This window comes from Lissotriton helveticus, chromosome 5_1, assembly GCF_964261635.1.
Source record: "Lissotriton helveticus chromosome 5_1, aLisHel1.1, whole genome shotgun sequence".
Taxonomy (NCBI): domain Eukaryota; kingdom Metazoa; phylum Chordata; class Amphibia; order Caudata; family Salamandridae; genus Lissotriton; species Lissotriton helveticus.
In genome coordinates, this window is record NC_136065.1 from 1,994,391,818 (window position 1) to 1,994,417,216 (window position 25,399).

A 25,399-nucleotide genomic window follows, 5' to 3' on the forward strand; every position below is an offset into this window, starting at 1 on the left:
GGCTGCATATAAGTATCTGGATGTCTGGATAGATCACAGAGGCAGACTGGTGCCACATATCGCCGCAATGCAAGGTGTGGCCTGCTGCTTGGAGGGGGCTTTCGTAAGAACTAAGAAAGCCCTGCATTCTCCAGATCTTTCTCCGCTAATCGGAGTGATAGGCACTAAACTTTTACCAACTATAGCCTTCGGCGCCATAACCTTTAAAGCCGAAGCCCTGTGGCAGAGGGCTGAGGACTAACGCGCTGAGCGCTACAAAGCGTATTTTTAATTTAAGCCTTGCTACCTTTCTGCTGCTGAGTGCTAGCAGCTTAAACTTCACTTCTACCGCTGACCACGAGCGGTGAGCGGCACACTTTGTGTTTTTTACTTCCCTCCCCCATCCCGCCCTCCTGACCCCTCCCACCTCGGCGTCATCGACTATTTAGACGGGCCTCATGTGTCAGCGCAGCGGACGAGCGCAGCGGGCGCGACGTAGGCGCGCCGGAGTCGCACCAGAGTCAAGCCCGTCTGCGCCAGGACGGGCCCAGGGTCTAGGGATGTGGATACTACTATCTCCTATTCATCCCCCGCCCTCATGCTCCTTCGAGCTGCTGCTTGCCCCCTTTCGTTTGACACCTGGACGCGGATTACCTCACTCGGAATCACTGGTAACCTATCCCCCCACCTGGGTCCGCTCACTCCCCTCACTTCTCCCACTATCCCTGAGTCACAGATCCGCTTTCTTTATTTGAACATCCGTTCTTTAGTCAGGCATCAAACTGACATCTTCCACCTACTCATGACTGAAAGGCCTGATGTCCTTTTACTCTCTGAGACCTGGCTTACGGACGACTCCCTCCCGGACATATTGGCAGCGCTACCTCCTGACTACTGCCTGCTCAACACCAACCGCCATGGGGGTCGCCCTGGAGGGGGGGTCGCAGCGGTAATACGAAAGGATAGTCAGGTTAACACTCCCACCTCTATGACTCTTCCTGATGTGGATAACCTGGTCTTTAGTCTTGGAACCGAGGTGGGCGCAGTTACCTTTATGGTACTCTACCGCCCCCCCCAGTCCATGCCTTCTTTCCCTGCACTGTTTATTGAACAGCTTGCTAGCATTGCTACTTCCTCTCCACGCATAGTTATCGCCGGGGATTTCAACTACTGGTTTCAGCATAGGGACGCTGGTCCCCACGCTTTTGAATTGTTCGAAGGTCTCTCGAGCCTAAATTTCAGCCAATTAGTCACCTCTCCCACTCATAGTGGTGGCCATATACTTGACCACATCTGGGTCCATGGGGTGAAGCATTCCCACCCGCTGATCTCACCTTGCGTGTGGTCGGACCACCGCCTTATCGACACCACCATCTCTGTGGCTGGCCAGATTAGGATTCCTCCGCGGGAGGGTGGCATGGCTCGTAGGTGGAAGGCCGTTGATTCCTCCAAACTGTTAACTCACCTGTCTCATACACGCCCCCCTCCCCTGATACCCCCCGATATTAATGAGCTAGAGGGCCAAGTTTCTAGCTGGCTCATATCAGCCAGTGACATCTTCGCCCCACTAACTAAGTTCCCTCGCTCCCGCCATAACCACTCACATAAATGGTTCACTCCTCATCTAAAAACTCTACAGCTAGAACTCCGTCAATCTGAACGCAGATGGAGAAGAGACTACTGCATGGCAAGCAGAGATACCTATGTGACAGCTCGCAATAAGTATAAATCCGCTATCTCTGCAGCCAAGAAAGCCTATGTCTCCGAGCGCATCCTGTCAGCTCCTTGTAAGTCGAAGGAGATCTTTAGAGTTCTGGACGAATTCACGTCTGACTCCAGAACGCTCCTGTCCCAGGCCCCCACCCAGGAATCTTGCAACGCACTTAGTACCTTTTTTTTACAGAAGATTGTTTTGATTAAGGGCACCATCCCGGTCACCTCATTGGGTGTTGATCCTGCCACTTCCCCTCACAATGCCTCCTCTATTACTCAGCTCCCTCCATTAGACTCCATAACTCTAGCCAACCTGGCTGTCCGCATCAAGTCTGGCTCTCCTGACGACCACTGTCCACCTTCCATACTGCGTGACATCTGCCACTCCCTACCTGACTGCATCCTTCCTTTGCTCAACTCCTCTCTTCTGTCCGGGACGGTACCCAGCTCCTTCAAGGAGGCCGTCCTAGTGCCCCTGTTGAAGAAGCCTGGAGCCGACCCTGCCGTCCCGGCAAACTATCGCCCCATCTCTCTTCTACCTTTTCTCTCAAAAATCTTGGAAGCCCATGTCACCGCCTGCCTCTCAGGGTTCATCGAGAGTTCCACCTTTCTCGAGGCCAACCAGGCCGGCTTCCGTCCTTGTCATTCTACGGAGGCTGTGATCCTGGCTGTCCTGGACACCTTGAGAGACGGAGCTGACAAGGGTACCTCCCAGGCCCTGGTATTATTAGATCTGTCGGCCGCCTTCGACACGGTGGACCACAACATCCTTCTCCACCGTGTCGAACAGGCTGGCATCCAGGGCCTGGCGTTGGCATGGGTGAAATCTTTCCTTACGGGGAGATCCCAGTCTCTCAGCCTAGGTACATTCAGGGCCCCTAGGGAACATCTGCCTTGTGGGGTCCCTCAGGGCTCCTCTCTATCCCCTCTTCTTTTCAATCTTTATCTTCACCCTCTCCTTTTCTCTTTGAGGCAGTGGGACGTCCGCGTTTTCAATTACGCGGACGACCTACAACTCATTTTCTCTCTAAACTCTCCCTCTGCTATTCCCACCTTCCAGGCAGTTATGTCCCATATCTTTCAGTGGATGTGTCAGAACCAGCTGAAACTGAACCCAGGAAAGACGGAGCTCCTCCTGCCGGGTAAGAGCGCCGTCTACTGGAGTCCACACTTCTGGCCGACAGAGCTTGGCTCCCCTCCCACCCCGGTAGCCTCGGTGAAAAGCCTCGGGGTCACTATTGACGCTGGGCTCTCTCTCGGGCCGCAGGTGGGGACGGTGGTCTCCTCCTGCATGTTCCAACTACGCAGGATTAGGAAGGTGGCCTACCTCCTCACTCCCGATGCCCTGCTACAAGTCATCATGGCCCTTGTTCTCTCCCGCCTGGATTTTTCAAATTCCATCTATCATGGTTTGCCCAAATGTTCCATCAATAGGCTGCAAATCATTCAAAACCAGGCGGCGAGACTGGCCCTCGGGATTCCGAAGTGGCAGTCCGCCAAACCCCTCCTTGTCAAACTACACTGGCTCCCGGTCAGCCTAAGGGCCGCCTTTAAGGTTGGCTGTCTGATCTTTAAGTCTCTTTCTGGTCCCTGCCCCGCTTTTCTGAAATCTCTTATCCGACCCTACTGTCCATCACGTAATCTTAGATCACTTCACCTACACCTCTTGGTGGTCCCCTCCTTTAAACTCTGTAGATCTGGGGGTCGAAGATTCGCCTTCCTCGGCCCCAAACTCTGGAACTCTCTCCCTCTCCCAGTTAGGACCTCCGGTACTCTCATCCAATTCCGCAAATCACTAAAAACCTGGCTCTTCCCACAATCCTGTTAAATCCCCTCTGTTTCCTCAGCACCCTTTCAGCGCCATGATACCTCCGGTGACAGTGCGCTATACAAACTTCCCTTAACATAACATAACATAACATAACATAAAGACAAAATGTTCACCTGGTTAGACAGAGCACAGTCAGCGTGTTTTCGTAGAGTGTTCCATCTACCTAACTCGATCTCTCACGCCCAAATTCGTTTGGAGTTCTCTTTGTCATCTTAACATTGGATTATGATAGCAAGATTTATTGCCTATTGTTTAAAAACTAAAATGGCTTGTGACTTTACACTAAAGAGTTTCATATGGTCCCTGTTAAACTATTCTAGTACTTCCTGGAGCCAATTTTTAACATTTTACCTGGACGCACTAGAAGCTTAAGACATATGGGCAAGCTCGCTGCCCATAGGGATGGTTGCAAAAGTCCTGAACCAAACAAGCGAATATCTTGTGATTGGAACATGATGCGCTAGCCGTGAAAAATCTCTCCCACGGCAGTTGGGCGTCAAAACTCTACGCACCCAAACCCTGCCACACTACTTGTCATCAACTATAAAGCCACAAGTGAAACCTCACCTAATGAGATTACGTTTTGGCCTAATTCCGCTGATGGCGCACAAGTATGGCCGGAGGTACAAGGCAGATGTGTCCTCACAATGCCATTTTTGTAGCAATGGGGAAGAAAATATAATCCACGTCTTGTGCACCTGCAGAATCTTACTCCCTCTGCGAACCTTTTGGATGCGTTCAATTTGGCGGTTCCTGAACGTACCAACATGTCAAGAAGCTCTAGAGGAGTGTATGAAGGGCGACTCACCTCAGATGGCCACCTGTTTTGTAAAATACATGTCTGAGATCAGTTCCACGTTACCAGTAGACGACTGCCATGAATCTCTGCCTTGCCAGCTATAACCCCATTTGTTATCATGAATTCCTCTTTTTAATAGAACTCGGAAAGTGCTTTTAACTTGTTTTTGTATGAATTGCAATGATTTTAATTAATTGTGCAAAATATATATTCTATTCTATTCTCAGTTGAGAACATGCCAGTCCTGCCCTAACACATATTCCTGTCTCTAGTAGCTTGCCCTCAGAGTTGAGGTCCAGGTAGCATACCATTGGGGTTGGTGCCCTTGTTTCTTCCCAGAGATGTTTTTCCCAAATAATTTGCCATGGCGATCTTCATGGGCCTTCGTGGACCTTGGCAGTTTTCTGTGGTCAGTCACAGCGTACAACTAATTTATTAAAATACAATGTAGACTAGATATCTCAATCTCTGAAGGATAGTTGTATATTGTGTTGTGTTATTGTATAACAATATCTTAATGGTTTTTCAAATATAGACTTTCTTCTTTTAGAAAAAGTTTCAAAGTTATCTTGACTATTTGAAGAAAAAGCTGGAGGATATCCTCGGACTGCAACGCAAAGAAGAAATTAAAGGAAACGAGTTGGAGGTAAGGCAACAGCAAATGATCTACTGGTAGTTTAGAGAGAAGGCCTCAAATATTGCCTTACTTTACTAGTTTCCAGCATGACCAAACCATCACCTACGACATATCGTTCTAACTCTGCTTGTTGAGATATGGAGGCTTAGCGTTAACCATAAATCTCCTTGATGTTGTCTTCTTTCTACCCACACCACCACTTGCCTGCCTGCCCCTTGTAGGTTATCACCCTCACTGTGCTGTGCATGGCTTGTCTGGCCCTGTCAGGACTCAGAGGCCTGACCTGTGCCAGCCATCTAACCAGCACACCTCTGTTCCCTTTATGCTGCGGTCCACATGCAATAGCACCTTTGCACAAGCCAACTAGAAACAACTCACTCACAAGGTGCCACACTGACAATTTAAATAAGGGTGTGCATAAAACGAAACTGTAGTCTAGTTTAGGCTAAAAGATTTTAACCAGTTCATTCTCATTGATGTATGTATGGTTGTAAATGGAAAAAGTACTAAATATCAAAAGAGAATGGATCACTTGACCTTAGTAACCAGGGTTTGCAACATTTGTGTAGGTTATCGATAAAAAAACCTTAATTCACGAACACAAGTCGTAAGGCTTTATATCTTGGTTCTACGCCCTGTTTTAAAAACATGATGGCATCATCATTGGGTTTCTTTTTTATCATATGCTTCCTCCATCCGGAGGTGAACCACTGGTTATTGCAGTAGTGATCAACAAAAAAAGTGCAAATGCTCTAGTGAAGTAAATTATAAAGGTGGCGTTAATAACTCGTATACCTAGATTATATTTTAATAGGTCTAGGTTTGAGATAGTTTAAAAGAGCAGTGTTGTGCATTGTAAGACCTTTTATTAGTCTACCACACTAAAGTGTCCATAAAAAAGGTCGACATGTTTCAGCCCTATGGTTTGCCCAGATGGGTCAGGGGGGAGAAGCGGCCGTGTTTTGTCACAATCTCAGTGAATCAGGCTGTAGTTCACCCGATTCGGAAGTGGTCAAATACTACCTGTTCAGTAAAAAGACAAAGAAAAAGAAACACGAAGGAATGTCATACTTCGCATTCTTCACATAGTAAGTTGTGCTATCCCATAATGTATATTCAACATAATGTATGTTGACGTAGAAGATGTGTTTAGAAGGAACTCAGTTTTGCTTGAATGGAACTCAATAAAGAAATAAGTAACTAAAAAATGGCAATTCTTTAACCCCGATTGGTGCTAGAATAGGGGTTTGGGGTGGTAAGCGCCAGGGCCAGTCTCAGGAGCCCACTGCAGCGTGCGCCATCCATTGTCCATGCAATCACTGCCAGATGACACTACCAGCATAACTACTAGCCATCGCACGCCTGCAAGTTGGACAATTCAGACTATTCCAAGCCACCCAAAGCGATAAGAATGGCATGAGTGGCAGTAATGCATATAGAAATATTAACCACTGTTTATAGGTGCATCTCAAAATTAGACAGAAAGTGCTACCATGTGATGGACTATCATTAGTGCTAGTGTTGAGGATGAATTGCCTCTGCTGATCACCGGAAACACTCAGCTCATATTAAGCACTGATTTCCACCCTGTTCTTGCTCATACATGTATATTCAGGAATATGAACCCTGACCCATCTCGGTGGCATGCTTCATCACAGGGTTCTGTATCACACTAGGGGGAATACTGCAATGCCTAGCAGGTCTCCCAATAAGGGTCTCTTTAGTGTACATCTTTTCACTGTCTGTGATGTGTGAGAGTGTCCGTGTTGATAGTAGACCACTGAAAAGAGACCTGGTTAAGCTACGTCACTATTTTGCTGAACCAATAGAATTGCTGCTTTTCTGGATAAGCCAATCAGCTGCAAGCTTGTCTAGTCACATGAGCCAATCAGTGCGCGAATACTGTGACGTATGCTAGCCAATCACAGTGAAACACTAGTGACGTACACTGCCGCTGCAGCTTTGGACAGAGAGATTCTACTCCGTAAACTCACCCCTCCTTCACAAAATATTTTCACAGCGCCATTTTTTACAATACTTTTCAATGGAATTCAGTTAGTAACTACAGAAAAAACAAACCACTTGTCTGTTTCGCTAAAATAAAGTGATAGCTTTTTCAGTCATTCAAGTATTCTTTTGCGTGGAATAGACGACGCTATTCTCACAGAATATTCAATTGTTGATAAAGTAAGTCTACTCTACCTTCTAACAGGTAAAAACAAACTTGTTTCCCTCTGAATGCACATAAAGTGACAATTCAAAGTATTACTCGAACGTAATTACAAAATCATTTACGCACATTCAAACGGAAGAAAACCCTAAACATACATACATGAATCTTGGTAGGACTTTAACCCACATAGACCCTCACTAGCCAGTAAGAATAGACGACACTTCCTTACCCTTCACACAAGCTTAGATAAATTCTACTACTCTTTTCACAGTGAGTTTTAAAACAGGACAGTTGTCCCTATACTCGAAAGCTACGATTTCATAGACAATCCTCACTATACATTCTACCTTGCACACCTAAAATCCCTAAACTTGTGCTGTACGTCCACAACACTAGTGATGTATGACAATACCACTATTTTGAAATAGAACAAATTCACTGTGCAACTTCACCTGTTAGTTACACTGTTTGCCGGCAAGCCAGGAATTTTCACACTGCTGGAATAAACCTTTCGACTACATATAACAACTGGACAAACTTACCATGTTTTAGTTATCAATCCTATGTAACTACCATGTAGCATGTCCGTTACCATAGTAACCGTAACTCTGCTACCAAGTAATTGATCCAGCGCTCCTAATGAAAAACTGTCTCACCAACGCTACCTATCTCCACAATACTCACCATAAATCAAGAATCACTTACCAAGGCCCATAAACCAACGAGACAATTTTTGAGCGACTGAATCATGTGACCTAATTAATCAATTCTATACACTAACTATTTACACATTTATTTACAACTGCAGTATAATGTTTCTTACCATGGTTTTTAAACATTTATCAATTTAATTAAGTCACTAAGGCAAATGGATCAACTAATGGTAACAAGACCATGAATAAACAAGACCAGCTTGTCGATTCAAAATCTTATTTATTAACTTTATTATTCAAAGAAAGAGCATTTTCGATTAAATCTTTATTTTATTAGCAAATAGCAGCATTTTATTGAGGAAAAAGGCATATTCTACTTACGTTATCAAAGCGTATCAATTTGCATGAATTAAAGTAAATTAACAGTTTCCATCTCCTAAGTTTGATTTCCCTGTCTAAAGCTCACTCCACCTAAAAGAAAAGTCATTAAAGACTGCTATCCTTACGTGCACCAAATGTCCGTCAGCCCGTCACGCCCTTCAGGAATCGGAAAGCGAGAAGTGCCCTTCTGCCCAAGGGGCTAGGTTTTATACCTTTCTAACTAACTAATCTTCACTAAAAAGAATACTTTGCCATTCAGTGTTCCCATTGGCTGACTGATGTCAGTCCATGTCAGCTCGTCACGTTTCCATACCAAAGTTGAGCCTCTTCTTTGACTCTATTGTTCAACAAAATACATGACTTTTGGCTTCCTCAGAAACGCAACATTCTGCAAGTAACAGCCCGTTACTTCCTTAACTTGGCAGACTTTGCCGCATCCTGTCCTTGGTTTTGTCATTCTCAGAGCACGTCTTGCACAGTTTATTTATTTGTTTCTTTGACAAACGTCAATGTGGAAAAACACTTCTTTTGTGCATGGCTCTTCACAACAGGATTCCAAACACCGACTAAACAAGCCTTAGGCCTCCTTTTCAAAACTGTCATTTAAACAAACACAAAACATTAATTAATTAGAGAATTAAGATTCATTCTGTTACCCACCCCCTTTTCTAATTATTAACCAATTAATTTATGTTACCTAGCAGAGCACACAAAGCTGCATTTCATATCTACCTTCTTCTTATAGGCCGCAGGATTCTTCACGAGCTTTTGTCACAATAAGGACATAACATAAGCACACACAAATAAGCACATACCATTAATTAAACAGCTGCATTAATACTAACAAAGACAATAGACAAAGTTAGTTTATTATTTTTCACGTACTTGCAGTTGCAACATAAAGCACATATGTTAACCCCTTGTGTCGTGTATATGCATTTTAAACTGGGTTGATTAATACATTTCATAACAAACTCATTAATACGGTTATGTTGTTATGGAAGTTTAACTTTGCGAGTCAGAATAAAATCTTACTCTGCATCTCGCTCCATGACTAGCATTCAAATGGTCTTAGGCATATATATTTTTAATCTTGTCAAAGATTCCTAGATTTGTTAATTAAAAATGCTCTCTTAAGAGGATCTCTAGACCAGTGTAGTTGCGGTTTTCACACTATGAGACCTACAGCTTCTCTTCCATTGCACTTAGGCCTCCCCAAAACTGCCTCCATAAATTAGACATAATGCATATGTGTCCGCATATATGTTTGCTACCTCTAGACCTGTTTCCACAGCTCTTAAACTGTCTTGAGAAGTGGATGGTAGGTTTAAGGCTCCATGCAGGGGCCTTTAACCTTTTCTATAATATGAGCTACTAATCTATATATATATATATATATATATATATATATATATATATATATATATATATAATATATATATATATAAACGAATGTATGTCTGTCTGTCTGTTTGTCCTTTATGCATTACTACACCATTCATCCGATCTCCATTACACTTTTGGGAAGTTGTTGAGTACTCTCCCGCGAAGGTTTCTGGCATATATATTTTTTTTAAAGATCCGCCCCCCCAGTGCCCTCATAATCTTTCTAATACTGAATTTGCAACCACGACTTTGCAACGGTACAAGACTTTCAGTGAAAAAGATGATGAACAATGTCATCGAAGCTACAATTTTGAATGGGAAATTCAAGGGGGAAGATGTACTGTTGCCATGTATTCCAATGATCCCAACAGATATGCCATTTGAATTCAAACGTTTACAGTTTCGAGTGCGACTCGCTTTTGCAATGACCATCAAAAAAGCACAAGGACAATCGCTGCAAGTGTGTGGACTAGATTTGGAAAATCCATGCTTCTCACATGGACAACTGTATGTGGCCAGCTCACGCGTCGGAAAACCTTCTGATTTATTCGTGTACGCACCAGACAGAAAAACAAAAAATATAGTTTATCCACAAGCACATGAATAAATAAATAAAATTACGACAACACTTTGAAATGTTTTCCATATTAAAATAAATAAGTTTCAATAAAAATGACACAATGTAAATTGAATGTTATCATAACAAGTTTACTTGAATTTCCTTTCTTCAGCAACGTGCGACGGGTAAGCTAGTATTTAATAAAAATCACTCTGATCCACTAATATTAGTAGTATTGTATTAGTGACCAGGTCAGGCAGGATTAACTAATGTAACATAAAAAAGGCTTTGTCAATTTGAAATACCTTTACATGGGTAATACATAACAGCCATATCTGAAAAGCCCCTGGAATCAAAGTAATGGTATTAGTAATGAGTCTTCTCAAACCCCATGATTTATGACTCAAATATCAGCTTTAAATATATTTTGTAAATACAGCTGTTTTTCTCCAGACATCAGCTTACGAGTTCTGAAAATATACAGATTTTCATCGCAAATGCACTCTCAATTTTGTTATACATATATTATTTCAACCCAAAAAAACATTCTAATTCAGTAGGCCGAGCAGCACACAGAAGAGACACTAACAGGTAGTTTGAGAGCTACCACTAGCTCTCGAGCTACTCGTTCGAGAATACTGACCCAATGCATCTCCTACATATCTGCATAATCTTCCCCTCATCAGAACCTGTCCCCCAGACAACCTACCGCACCCTAGGATCAATATCTGATCCCCGTCTTGCCAAAGTGCAGCTCAAAACAGAGTCAGAGCTGTGGAAAAATGAAAATGTATGCATAAGGATTTCTATTAAAGCTTAAAATACAGTCATTCCATTCTCTACTCAGACAACGAAACACCACGCTTCTTCCACAAAGACATAACAATAGTATTGTAGGAATGTCCATGTTAGGAGAAAAAATACCTGGTCTACTTTCTGCTCTACAGCTGGATGCCCTTTTCTCTGGAATGACATATATGATGGTCCTCAATCACCGAGTGGTTAATAAGAAAACAAGCATCATAATAGGTCTGCCGCAAAGTCCATTGAAAATAAATATGAGTAAGGTATCTATTTTTATGTTACAGTCCCAGTTCAAGAGCCAAAGAGACCAAATCCAAAATGAGTTTGAGAAACTGCAGAAGTTTTTGGAGAAAGAGAAATGTCATCACCTCAGCAACTTAGAGGAGGACGAGAAGAAGAGTCTGCAGAACATCAAGGAGAAAGTGTCCAAATATGAAGAAAAGCAATCTGTCCTCAGGAGCCTGATCGCAGAGATCGACTCAAAGTGTGAGCAGCAGGATGTGGAGTTATTGAAGGTAAGAAAAGGTTATAATTCTATAGACCAGAGCACCAAACCTTCCTTAGTGTCAAAAAGTATCAACCTTTTGAACTGGATGTGATTGGAGCCATATCTGATGCAACACCTCTCTGAACCCAATGCCAACTATATATTGTATGTTGGTTAGAAGTAAGCTCGGAGTGAGGCTACAAAGAGTACCCAGGTAGAAGAGTCCTCTCCGGTGATTTTTGTTTTATCAACTACACCAGGGCCTCAACATTTATCATGTGTCGTGACGCTGCACAGTCATGGCCGTAATAATGGCCAAAGCTGCTGGCCATTATTACGGCTATGACTGTTTTGCTACACAGAGCAGAACTGCTGACTTAAGTTTGGAGACGAGAGGTCAGTTATTGAGCTGCTGTGCTGACCATGGTGACCTGAAGACCGGGAACCAGGTTCGGTATCGGCATCATGCCTGGTTCCCGGCCTTCAGGTCGGTGAAGTGAACCAGGTTCGGGTCTCAGCGTTGACCAATCATGAAGGCCCAGGGCCTCATCATTCATCATGTGATGTGACACAGTACAGTCATCATGGCCGTAATAATGGCCGGAGCAGAACTGCTGACTTTAGTTTGGAGACGCGAGAGAGACTCCAAAGTCAGCTGCTGTGTTCTGGCCACCGTACGGTCACGGGCTACAAGATTCAGTGCACAGTCAGTCACACGCTGTCATGCAACAATATATGCATAATGCAGCGCTGTGCACTAGCGCAGGCTTGGCGCAGCTAGTAGTCTAGTCAATACTCACTCACTGTCGTTCATTTTTCCAGAGGCTAACTGACTCTGCACTCAGGTTTGACGGCAGCTCACATACATTGCCTGCAGCAGGGCTTGCACTGGCCTGGTCTGCACATGATAATCTGACTGAGTGAAGTAAGTAGAGGCCTCCCAGGGCAATGAGGTCAGACGGAGCTTGAGTGCTCCTTACTCTCTCTCACTCCCTTCTGTGTGTGCAATTGGCATGCACGGAGGGGACGGCGAGCACCCGGAGTAGAGAGAGCGGGGCTGAACTTACTGAGGGCAGCAATGACCAATTACTGCACAGATTCACAATAAAGCCATGCAGTGATTGGTCAATGTGCCCCCCATGCTCCTGGACATGCTCCCAGTCACAGGCTCTGCCGTGTTCTATGGAGACTCTGCCTAGAGACTAAAGCAGCCAATCCAGACTGGTCTATGCCAGGGCAATGGGTTGTATGCATGGCACGCAGTGTGCCATGTCGCCTCTTCACTTTGTTCTGCACCAAGACAAGACAGCCTGTAAAGGCAGTGTGTGTGTGTAAAGGTACAGGGCCTCTAAGGGTGGTACAAAAAGTGCTGCAGCCCTTAGAGATCTTCCCTCGTGTCAGTGCCCCGAGTACCTGTGGTACCATTTACCAGGGGCTGACCTGTGCTAGAGATGTCAATTGGGTTAATTTTGAGGAAAGAACACAGGCCCTGGGAACCTGATTGGCAGGGACCCATGGCACATCAAGTCAAAATGCATCAGTAGTCTGGCAAAAAGTGTGTGGGGGGGCGGTTACTGCAACAGAAACCCACTTTCCTACACAAGCCCCTCCTCTAACCCAATGCCAACTATATATTGTATGTTGGTTAGAAGTAAGCTCGGGGTGAGGCTACAAAGAGTACCCAGGTAGAAGAGTCCTCCCCGGTGAACTGGAACTGTGGCTAACAGTTGCCCACCTATTCTTTTTCTTTTGGGGCTTAACTGCCCTAACTGCAGGGTGAGCACCCCCCCCCCCCCCCACACAGGTTTCTTGGGTTAGGTCTGGCATTGGACCTGTACCTCTCTTTGGTTCAGACCAACCTCTGGGTGGTCATTCCCAAGGAGACAATCAAGGGGGAGGTCTTTACTAACTACTACCTTGCTCCATCTAAGGGACCCAACTATTTCTAGGAGCAATACAGCCACAGGCCTAACAGTGACACAATAGTCCTTACTCTTTTTGTTTCCCCTGGGACATATTGGGTTGAGAGAACCAACCTGTCATGCACCACAGTGTGACTGGCACATGTAGCTCTCAGGGGGATTCCATTCACCAGTAGATGGTGGAAGTGTCTACTCCCTGCTGGAATATCCAACTCACCTTTTAGGCCCATTTACCAGTTGAAGGCTATGAGGGATTCCTCATTTGAGGAATCACTCTCTAAAGCTACACTGGCAACCCCTGGAGCTACACTAGGGTCTTTAATCTTTTTAGGACAGCTAGGGTCCTTGGTGTGGTGTCCTGCCTTTTGGCATTTGTGACACCATACCCCAGTCAACGTCCTAGTTACCCTGGTCTTGACCCAGTGGTCCGCCTTCTTTCCCAATTCTTGGGGAGAAATTGTACCTAGGTCTACTAGATACTGATGCAACTTTTCATCAATGCAATTACTTAATATGTGTTCTTTTATAAACCAATTATAAAGACCATCCTAATCTTGCACTGCTTCCAGTCAAATAGCAATCTAGTGCCTTAAATGAGTAGTCTACAAATTCCACCCAGGGCTGACTCTGGGTTTTCTGAGCCCCCCTGAATCGAATTCTATACTCCTCAGTTGTGAGTCCAAACCCCTCAATCAGATTTCTCTTCATGAGCTCATAATACCTAGCATCTGGCCCATTAAGGGTCAGAAGTCTGTCTCTGCACTTACCAGAGAACAGTCCCCATAGGAGTGCCCCCATTGAGTTTTCTTAGCTTCGGTTCGGCTGTTCGGTCCTTCTTCTTCTTCATTTCTTGTGGCAGGTTCTTGTCTGAGGAAACAAGGTTCAAGGGTGCCCCTAAATACTAGATTTAGGGGTGGTACAGGTAGGTAAAAGGCAGGGACCAATGGGTCCCTTCCCTGCGGGGCCTTTGCCTGTCCCTGGTTGGCTGAGTCCCCCTTCTGCAAGATGGCGTGGACTGAGAGTTGTGCTTCACCTCGCCGCCCCCACCTGACTGGTGGAGTTGGCAGAGGTGGTCGCACCTCTCTTCCTCACTTGTTTTTCCTGCCGGTTCTCCCGCCCAAAGTGGGTGTCAGAACCAGTGGGGACCAGTTGCTGAAAGCAGCAATTGGCCTAGGGAAGCTCACAAAGGTGGCAAGCCTTTGAAGCTTCCCCTTCGTGAGCCCTGCACATCCTGGGGGAGGAGGCTTGGCACCTCGTCCCAGGATGTGCACTCTTTCAGGCACCAGATGGCAGCTGGCTCTTGACCCAGAGGTCCAGAAACATGTATCTATCTGGCTAGACCAAGACCTGACTTTCAAGACCCAGGCACGTAACGTGGCGGCCTTGTGCTATGGTATCCTGAAATGAAATGAAATGAAAAACAATTTTATTAAGCGCTCACATCTGCCCTGAGGCGTCCAGGCGCTGAAACTAGAACAGTACCTTCAGAGAAAAAAAAGAACAGGGGATAATCTAACTAATTAAAGAGAAAAGTCTTGAGCTGTTTACGGAAGCTTGACAGGTTAGAATTAGTTCTAAGATGAAGAGGAAGAGCGTTCCATAATTTAGGGGCATTATAGGCAAAGGATCGACCTCCAGCCCTCGCTCTCTGAATCCTAGGGACTTGAGCCAAAAAAGCATGTGATGAACGGAGAGCTTTATTGGGTTGGTAGGGTGATATCAAAGAATGATTGATTTCTGGACCGTATTTCCAATAAGCTTGGTGGGCGATGCACATAGATTTAAACTTGACTCTCTCCCTGATGGGGAGCCAGTGCAGAGCTCTTATGCCAGGTTTTATTGAGGTTCAACGAGGAGTTCCAAGCAATGTGCGAGCTGCACAATTTTGAATTCGCTGCAGTTTTTGTAGAGTGTACTCAGGCTATGGTATCCTGAGGTTGTTCCCGAAAGTCCTCCCCCTCCTCCCTTTTCAGGCTAGGAAACTCATGGTTCAGGCTCTTATTCGGTCATGTCTGGATTACTGGAATGCCCTTTATTTAGGGGCCCCATGCGCAACCCTTTCCAAACTTCAGACGGTACAGAATTTGGCAGCCAGAATTCTCCTGGATATTCTGAAATACCAATCCGCAAAACCTGCTTTGAAATCTCTCCAAGGCTCCCTGTTAGGGACAGAGTCAATTTCAAGGCGCTGTGTATTGCTCACAAGTCGTTAGCTGGAAAGGGTCTGGCCATTAATCATTTATTTTTTTATTTTATTTTTTACATTTGTAAGGCGCTACAGCTACCCAAAAAGGGTTTCCCGGTGCCGAGACACAGCATAAAGATGACAGGAGAATTTACTGGCTATTCTTGTTATTGTTAGAATAGCCAGGTCTTGACGTGCCTTCTGAACCTGACATGGTTTTCCTCCTTCCGAATGAAGGGAGGGAGTGCGTTCCAGAGGGATGGTCCAAGGTGGGCCAAAGATCTGCCTCCCATTCTTGCCAATTTAAATTTTGGTACACAGAAGTTGGCAGCTGATTGCGAGCGAAGATTACGCTTGGGAGTATAAGGGTGAGCCAGAGCTAGAAGGTATTTGGGTGCAGTACCTGCTTTAATTCTAAACAAATAGCTCAGGGCTTTAAAACGGATTCTGCTTTCTACCCTGAGCAGTGGAGTTCCCGACGGTAGCTCGAGACTCCGGAATTTTTAGGGATTCTGCACAGAAGTCGGACTGCAGCGTGCTGGGCAAGTTGTAGTCGACTGACTACCGCTTTGTTTGAGCCAAGGTACAGAATGTTGCCGTAGTCAAGCCGCGATGTTATGAGGGCATTAACTACGGTCTTTTGAGTGGAAGAGGGCAGCATCCATATGACTTTCCTCAGCCATTTGATGATGGTAAGGCATAGGCCGACAACTTTGTTGGCCTGTTGGCTCATGGAGAGAGAGCTATCCAAGATGACTCCCAGATTACGAACTTGAGTCACTGGAGTAGGAAAATTACCCATCTGATTTGGCCAGTGTGAAGGATTCCAAAGATCTTGACGTTTTCCTAAGAGAAGAATCTCTGTCTTGTCTCCATTGAGCTTTAATTGGTTTCTTGTCATCCAATTAAGTATGTTTTGGAGCCCTGATTTGAGGAGAGATGGGGATGCCGGACAGGATTCAGATAGGGAGAATATAATTTGGGAATCGTCGGCGTAGGTCATGAGGGTAAGTCCAGATTTTTCTGCTAAGGGGTCTGAGGTAAAGATTAAAAAACAGGGGACTCAGAATAGATCCCTGTGGCACGCCGTGAGGGGCAGTGAAGGTGTCGGAACAGGCCAGTGAGGATGTTATTTGGAAGGTCCGTTCCGCCAGGAAGGATCGAATCCAGTCAAGCGCTTTTCCACGGACACCATTTCTATATAACGCCTTGATGAGAGTTTCGTGGGATATGGTGTCAAAGGCCGCGCTCAGATCTAAAAGTACGAGCGCGACCGTCTGACCTTTATCGAGGAGATTCCGGATGTGTTCGGTAACTCCAAGAAGGGTGGTTTCTGTCGAGAAGCCAGCCCGAAAACCCGATTGTGAGGGTGCAAAAGCGAGTTTTCTTCGGCAAAGGTGGATAGGACCGAGTGGACGTGTCTCTCCAAGCATTTGGAGAAGGCAGGGAGCAGGGATATGGGTCTCTAGTTGGCTAGACTTTCCGGATTTGCTGTGGGCTTTTTCAGCAATGGCGTTATCATGGCATGTTTCCAGAGGGTCGGAACTGTAGAAAGTTCAAACGAGGAGTTAAGCATATCTACGATGATTTCCAGGGAGCGATCGTCCAGTTGTTTAATTATTTTAATCTGAATCGGATCCCTGGGGGAGCCGGACTTGATGTTCTTAAAAATGGTTTTCAGTATATCTACCGAAATCATTCTATCATTTGTCCCTACTGTGCCAACAGACGCCTTTGTTCAGACGACATGCACCTTGCCACTGTTCCTAGGATTAGGAAAGCCAGAAGTGGGGGGTGTATGTTCTCTTACAAGGCTTCCAAGATTTGGAATTCCCTTCCTCTTTGTTCACGAAAAGAACCCAACCATCATGGACGGAAGAAACCTAGGATCGACAGAGTCCAATGCAAAAAGCATAGAATACCCTTCAACCTTATCCAAAAATGCTGCCAAAAAATTCAAACACAATACCTTGAGAAAAAACCCGGACATGCTGTTCTCTGACCCATACTTTGATAGAGTTAAAGGCATCAAGATGAATGACCTTATATTCTACACAGACAAAACAGCTAAATGGCGCAACGCCCTTACAAAAATGCTGTTCACTAAAACTATAAAAAACATACCATATGGCACAAAAATAACGACTTCATTAACTAAAAGAAGTAAGACAGAATTATGCATTACCATGTATAAAACGGGAATAGTGCTGATACAAGCAACCAACAGAGAACTCGAGAAATTTGAGACAACTTTCCAAAACTTAAAGAAATACATAGAAGGAACAAACTACCAACAAAACATGATACCACTAGTTGTCACACTTGAAAACAACGACTCCAACACTAGAGACACCAGTCAAACGGACGGCCAGAACAACCAAACCTCTAACACTGGAGATTTAACCGAAAACACGATGGTATCACTAGATAATGAGATAGAAAGGATAGCGATATCTAATAACCTTGGAATCAAAGAGAATAACCAGGCACCAAGGAAAGTGCAGTTGCCACTAACGCACAACTCCACCGCGCCTGAAGAGTGCACCCCAGCTCCAAACGAGTCCCTTCATGAAGTTAACGGAATAAACAAGGTAGATGATATCGACCTTCCCCATCCTCCCTCGAATGCGAGACTTGAGTCCCATAGAGCCCTATTCACAAAAACACCCCTTACATCCCATAACATAGGAAGTAATGGGGACACCTCTAATAGAGCCAGAAATCTCAACCAAACTAAGGATACCAAGAAAAGATTTGTGGCTATGAGAACAGATCATTCACGGAGTAGAGCAAATTGCAATACCCATCCAGCCAGATCTATCTCACATAGGAAATCACCCCGAACACAGAAAGAAGTCAAGGAGCTCCAGAAACTCGTAGGAAACCTGGCACAAAACTCGATGAAAATATCACAGACAATTGGAAAAATCTGGGAGATGGCGATAAGTACGCACACCAAGGTCTCACACATCCAGAATTTGGTACTCAGACCCAACAGACCTAACAGGACCAAGCCCTTGTCAAATGAAGAAGCTCTGGCCTTACTCCGATCTTATGAACAAACTGCCCTTGGTAGGGAGGAGAATATCAAAACAGTACCTATTGACTCTAATAGAACGTCCAGAAAGAATGACAGGAAAGCAATTCACCAAAACCTACAACATATTCAGCTAACAGCAGCCGAATCTGATAATGCAAAACTCGTTAAATCACAGAAACCCCTGAAGTGCCTACTACTTAACTGTCGTTCAGCAACTAAACATGCATCAGACATAGCTGCCCTCATCATTAACAAGGAAATTGACCTGGCCATCCTCACCGAAACATGGCTCAATGAATCCTCATCGCCTACCATGGATCTCTTAATACCACCACAATATAACATCGTCAGGTTAGACAGACCTAGGAATGTGGGAGGAGGCATAGCTTGCATTCACCGTTCAGAGATTGAGGTCTGCCAATTCCAATCTGACCCCCTAGAATCCTGTGAATACCTTGGTATTAATGTGAGAACACCAAATAATCAAAGTTGCAACTTGCATGCATTCTACCACCCACCAGGAGAGAATGCAAAGTTCACAGAGCAACTGATAGAGATCATAACAACCAACTCTAACTCGGATGCCAATAACATATTCCTAGGCGACTTTAACCTCCACTGGGACGACGGCAATGACAAACTGGTTAACTCGCTTAAAGACTTCCTCAGTGAGCTAAAACTTACACAAGCATGCAACCAACCCACTCACACACAAGGAGCGACCTTAGACTGGATTATTTCAAGAAATACAGAGACATCAATCATCGCTATAGACCCATGTGATTGGTCTGACCATCACATCATAACATTCGCGATACCTACAATGAAAAAGGGAAAGACCGTGCAACCACGCAAGCTCAAGAAACTGACCCGAGACACAAAAGAGGCTAATATTGAACTACTGGTTGAAAGGTGTGAGAAAGACCTGAAGCCACCCAACAATAAGCAAAATGTCAATGAGCTGACGGATCACTACATAACCTCGATCGGTAATATCGTCAATGACACCATGCCCCAAAAGCTGAAAAAAGTCTCAGAGAAGCCAAAAAATCCTTGGTTTAATGAGTCACTGAACGAGGACAGGCGCAAACTGAGAATGGCCGAAAGGAAATGGAGACAACATCCCTCCTCCCCTGAGCTGAAAGCCCTCAGAAAAACAAGAAAAGAATACAACAAAAAGATAATCAACTCCAAAAAAGAATTTATCAGAGCTGAACTGGACAATGCCAGAAACAGACCACGAAAACTATTCGAGATCTTAAAACAACAGTCAAATAAACTAGCCAAAACGGTTCAAGAGAACACACAAACTCCCATAAGCTGCGAGGAATTCTCCTCATTTTTCACGGAAAAATCAAAAATGCTAGAAGTTGAACTCACAAATGCAGCAGCTAACCTTATGACCCTTCCTCCACCTATAAATGAGGCCAACGCGTCAACAGAGGGTCTCCAAACAACAAAAAACAAGGCAAACTGGGACACATTTGAATTATACGACCAGGAAAAGATCGCCAAAACGCTGGCGGAACTTAGACCAAACAACCACTATCAAGACCCTCTACCGGGAAAGTGTGTAAGAGAAATCAGCCACACTCTAGTTCCAATCTGGACTGAGATAATAAATGCCTCACTTGCACAAGGGATCCTCCCTGACTGCCTAAAAACAGGGCAGGTAGTGCCCATCATCAAAAAACCGACAGCTGATGCAACAGACCCAAATAACTATCGACCAGTGACTAACATCCCTCTACTGGCCAAACTCATTGAGAAATGCGTGCAGGGCCAACTAAGCCAACACATCGCTAAGTTCTCGCTATTAGATGATTGCCAATCAGGTTTCAGAACAGGGCACAGTACTGAAACTGCGATTCTGCATATTGTCGATGACGCCCTACAAGCCCTAGACCGAAATCAAACATGCCTACTGATCCTTCTAGACCTGTCATCAGCATTCGACACAATAAAGCACGAAGTACTAATGACCAGGCTACAAGACGGGATGGGCTTGTCCGGAAACGTGCTGAAATGGTTCAATTCTTTCCTACAGAACAGGACTCAGCAATTCCAGGTTAACCAAGCAATCTCTTCCCCGAGCCCCAATACAATCGGGGTCCCACAAGGCTCAACGTTATCCCCTGATCTATTCAACTTGTATGTAGAACCTCTCACAGAGATCCTTCAAAAATCACAGATATCCTATCATATGTATGCAGATGACACACAAATATACATGAAGATCGCCTCCCTTGAGGACATTGACCGAATAAACAAGACACTAAAGAGAGCCTTGCAATGGTTAACAATGAACCATCTGAAACTAAACGCCCAGAAAACAGAATTCCTGCTAATCTCACCGACAAGGAGCCAATCTGAAGTTAAGGAATGGACTAAACTGGTGACGGCGCTAAATTGCACCCCGACCCTAGTTAACTCGGCTAAATCACTAGGAATCACACTAGATGAAAACCTCGACATGAAAGAACATATTAACTCAATGGCCAAGAGCGCCCGCTTCCACTTGAATTATTTAAGAAAACTGAAACCCTTTATCTCAGTGATGGATCTAAAACTGGCTATCCAATCACTAGTTATCTCGAGGATCGAATACGGCTGCACCACATTAGCTGGCCTACCGAAAACATCCACAGCACCACTAAAAGCCTGCCTCAACGCAGCGGCTAGACTCATTACGGGAACGAAGAAATTCGATCACATATCTCCTCACCTGAAAGCACTAAACTGGCTACCTTACGAGGCCAGAATTCAAATGAAGATGGCCTGTATTACACATAAAGCGGTTCACTACAACATGCCTAGATACCTAACCAAGAAACTTAAGCTATCAGGAGGTAACAGACCAACTAGAAGCGCAAAAGAGTTACTATTGCGACCAGCCTTTTTCCACAAGATAAAGACCTACAACAGAGCATTCTCCGGAGCTGCCCCCAGAATCTGGAACTCACTCCCTCCAAACATCAGGAAGATTCAAAATACAGTAACATTCAAACGAGAACTGAAGACTCACTTGATGAGTAAATACCCTACATAGAGAATCCAACGGATTACTGTGATGATCATCTACGCTACCAGAGGGTTGTCCTATTCATAAAATTGGAAGATCTATATCTGATAACTGACTGTTTTCCATGGTCAAGCCGAGGCTAGACACGTTACTGCTACCTCATATACTTGTGAACTTATAACTCTATCTCACAGACATAATCTATATAACCGCTACCTCACCCTATTTATTTATCCTTATTATCCTTGATATGCACTGGAATGCCTTATAACCCTACCTCACCGAGCTTGGATTGTTACCATGACACAAGCTAAGCCTTGTTCGTCACCTAATGCTAATTGCACAGACATTAGGAATTATATATCTAATCACGTCCATACAGTATATTGCCTTCTACCTCATAACTATGTTTTTGTTATTACTGCTACTATAATGTCTACCTGTAATTCTTTCTTTGTTAAGCGCTCTGATACCCACGGGTCTTGTCCGCGCTATACAAAACTCTATAAATAAATAAATAAAATAAAATAAAATAAATCTTGCCTTCCGTAAATTGTTAAAAACCTGGCTATTCTCTTAGTCTGTTGGCCACTCTACTATTTCCCGCTATCAGCGCAGGGATGCCTTCGGGTAGCCTTGCGCTTAAAAAAATAAATAAAAAAAAGAAATGTGCTGAGAAGTTTGACACCTCAGTTTTCAGGGTAGCCATTATTGGTGCTTTGGAGTTCGTAATGACAAACTCCCAGCCCCATATTCTCCTAATAGAAGCACTGCACTTACCAGGTCTAAGAATCGAACTTCGACACTGTACCCAGCTAGAGGTGTGACTGATCTACGCCAGGGCTGTGGGTTGTAGGCGTGGCACAGTATGCCATGTCGACTCGTGTAACTGTATATTATTAAGTGGATCAGTAGTATGTTCTGGCATAAGAAAATGTTTACATATTGTGTTTTTTTTAAAGAGGTAGACTCAAGGAAAGGGGAATAAGGAGACTTAATATCTCCACTCTGCCCCGTTACACAGATGGGCACTGTCGTCATCTGGGGTAGCATTGCTGTCTGAAGAGAACAGTAAGTCTTGCATGGTTTGTAGGTTTCGCCTCGCCGAAAGCTGCGCAAGCAGACTTTCGCGCAGGGCGAAATCTTATGTCTAGAGATGTGTACTCATGTCCCGCCCCTCTGTTCCATTGGCTTGCTCCATAAATGGAGGCTAGCCATTGGAACAGAGATCTGTCCGTCATGGCCGGAGCAGATTCGTGGGCGTTCCGGCCATTTTTACTCACCCCGCCCCCTTGCGATCGTCATGCGGCGGTGGGCGGTGTTTATTATTATTTTTTTTACAGCTTTGTTTTCCACCATTTCGGAAGTGTCCTTTGCAGGGGTGGGTTGCGCGATGTCCCGCTGTCTGTTCCCGCCCCCCTCCCGCTGTCCGTGTGCCCGTTCCTGCCCCCCCTCCCGCTGTCCGTGTGCCCGTCCCCGCCCCCCCTCCCGCTGATACCTTCGGGTGTAGTTCGCACTATGTAAAACTCCGGATAATGGGGGAAATGTGTTTATTTCAAACTGCATCTAAACTCATGCTGTGCCAGCCGCACAAACGCCGCGGAACACCAGAGTCTCCACAGCATCAAAATCGGCCGTCAGGACATTGCTGGTTTTGCATTTTTTGGTGTGTGTGACACGGGAAGGTGGAGTGAATCCTCGCTCTGCTCTGCACAGGGCCCTCCGGCACTATGGGGAATGCAGGGAGCATGGACTCCACCCAGACGGACTTCAGAGCCCACAGCATGCCCCTGAAGTTGGCCATGCCTGACCCCGCCGAGCTGGAGGAATGCTTCGCCGTAGTGCTGGTGAGTCTCTCGGAGCCGGGGACACTTCTTGTCACAGCCAGGGACATGAAATGAAGCCTGTTCACACCGAGATTGTATTTTCACTGCCTAAGGCATTTGAACTTAGTCGTCGTTTCCCTGCTCGCAGCCTTAACGCTTCCTTTTCTTAACCGCTGCATTCCCGACAGTCAGAGTACTTCACCTCACACCCGCAGGTTATCTGCCATCTTTTCCCCCCAGGTGCACGCCTCCTTTCACACAAGGTGGATCTCAAACATGGAAGTAGATAGACATCTTTTGTCTGTCCAGGGCAGGGTTGGTTGCTTTGGGACGGGGTAATGGAGCAAAACTCTTGCAAGAACAGATTTTCGATCTTCGGCCAAGAAGGGAGAAAGCAGGGACCCCCCGCCCCAATCTGGTGTGCAGTATGAACATGTGCTCTTGTTCCCTATGTTGGGTGGGCATCGTGCCTGGGTCCCTCCAAGGCAAGGGTTTCACGAGCCTAGCACATCTCCACATTTCAATCGTATAAAGAACTGTAACCGAGCAATCTGCATCTCATTTGCAACTCAAAAGGACCATTGTCATTTTAGAACCCCAGTTCGAGCTGCTGGGAAGCATTTGACCCCACACCAGGCAGCGGGGTGGTTTTTAGCCGCCGTGGGCTGAGGGCTTCGAGTTACCTTTCTCGGGACTGTGTTGGGTTTTGTGTACGTCTGTGTAGAGCTGCTCGGAGTATTGGTTGCAGGTGTTGCCCCCTTGTTGAGTCCACTTTATTACCACCAGGGTGGTCTCATAAGCGATGCATTGGAAGCTGTGATTCCAGGGAGAATGCTTATCCAGCCCCTCTTTCTCTGTGTGCAGTAGAGTGTGGGCGAGCTGGGAAGGGTGTGGCTGTCTCGAGTTATACTCCAGTGAAATTTCAGTCACTAACACATTGTTTTGATACTGAAAGCATGTTTTTTGGTCCCACTTTCTGTTTTCTCAGCTTAACCTCTCTGTTTCGTGTTTCTTCTTCTTCTTGGAAACCAGGAGTAGATGATTTTTTATCTTGGATGTGTCATTGCCATTCTGAAAGTTGTTGCGTAGTTTCTGTAAGAATAACAGCTGTATGTCTAAGAAGTGAAACTGCGACTCGGACAGCTTCGAGGTCCTTTCCCCTGGCCATCCCATTTGTCACCTCATTCCCAGTTAAGTCATTTGTTATCCTTGACAGCAGGCATGGCTGTAATTTCCTTTTGTACAACAGGAAGAAATGTCTCATCTTGCAGTTGTTTCCGCGCATGTGGAATAAATGCATGACATCTTTAACAAGTCAAGAAGGTGGCACCCTGTTTACCCAGTAGCCCCACCATCAAAACGTTTATGTTGTAGATATCAACGTTTGCATTCTGAAACGTGTGTTTTGTTTTTGTATGTGTGCCAACAAATTCTGGCAAGCAAAAAGCTTTAATTTATAGAGAAATGTCTGGTTTAAGGAGTCCATACGGGTCGGGCAAAGTGCTTACGTTTCATAGGGCGAGACTTAAACCTCTTTCTACCCCATGAATTTGAAAAAAATGTTCCTTTATTTGTGAGGGCTTCACTTCAGAATGTGGAGATGGTCTCTGAATAGTTGCCCCTCCCCCCTCCCAAAGTTCATACACACTTTACTGCTCGCATCTGCTCGCTGTCCCACGGTTTTCCGCAAAGCCCTCAAGTTTCCCAAGACCATGCGTTAAGTATCCCATCCACCCCAGATTTGTGCTCGGTATTACCGATTTAATGGCAAAGCCAACAGGTCTTGCATTTTGTGACTTATTTGTTATTGCCAATGGCTTTTAGCCCGGCTCTACAGCATCCAAGATGCTGTGCAGCATAGCTAAAGAATATTAATAATAAAATTCCTATGACTGCTCCGTCATTTTGAATGTAGGTGCACCATGCATTTGCACACCTACAAAATGACTCCGGAACATTTTTTCAATACTTTTATTTTGCAATCCGAGTTGAAACAGGGAGG

The 25,399-nt window shown here is 45.1% G+C and overlaps 1 pseudogene across 1 annotated transcript in view; it reads left to right on the top strand.

The window, feature by feature from the left end:
* LOC144753938 (E3 ubiquitin-protein ligase TRIM39-like) overlaps positions 1-25,399 on the top strand; it is a 318,213-nt pseudogene that overhangs the window by 18,467 nt on the left and 274,347 nt on the right. The window contains exons 2-3 of the transcript XR_013594603.1: positions 4,873-4,968; positions 11,200-11,430. The product of XR_013594603.1 is annotated as an E3 ubiquitin-protein ligase TRIM39-like (transcript). The remainder of the gene's footprint in view (positions 1-4,872; positions 4,969-11,199; positions 11,431-25,399) is intronic.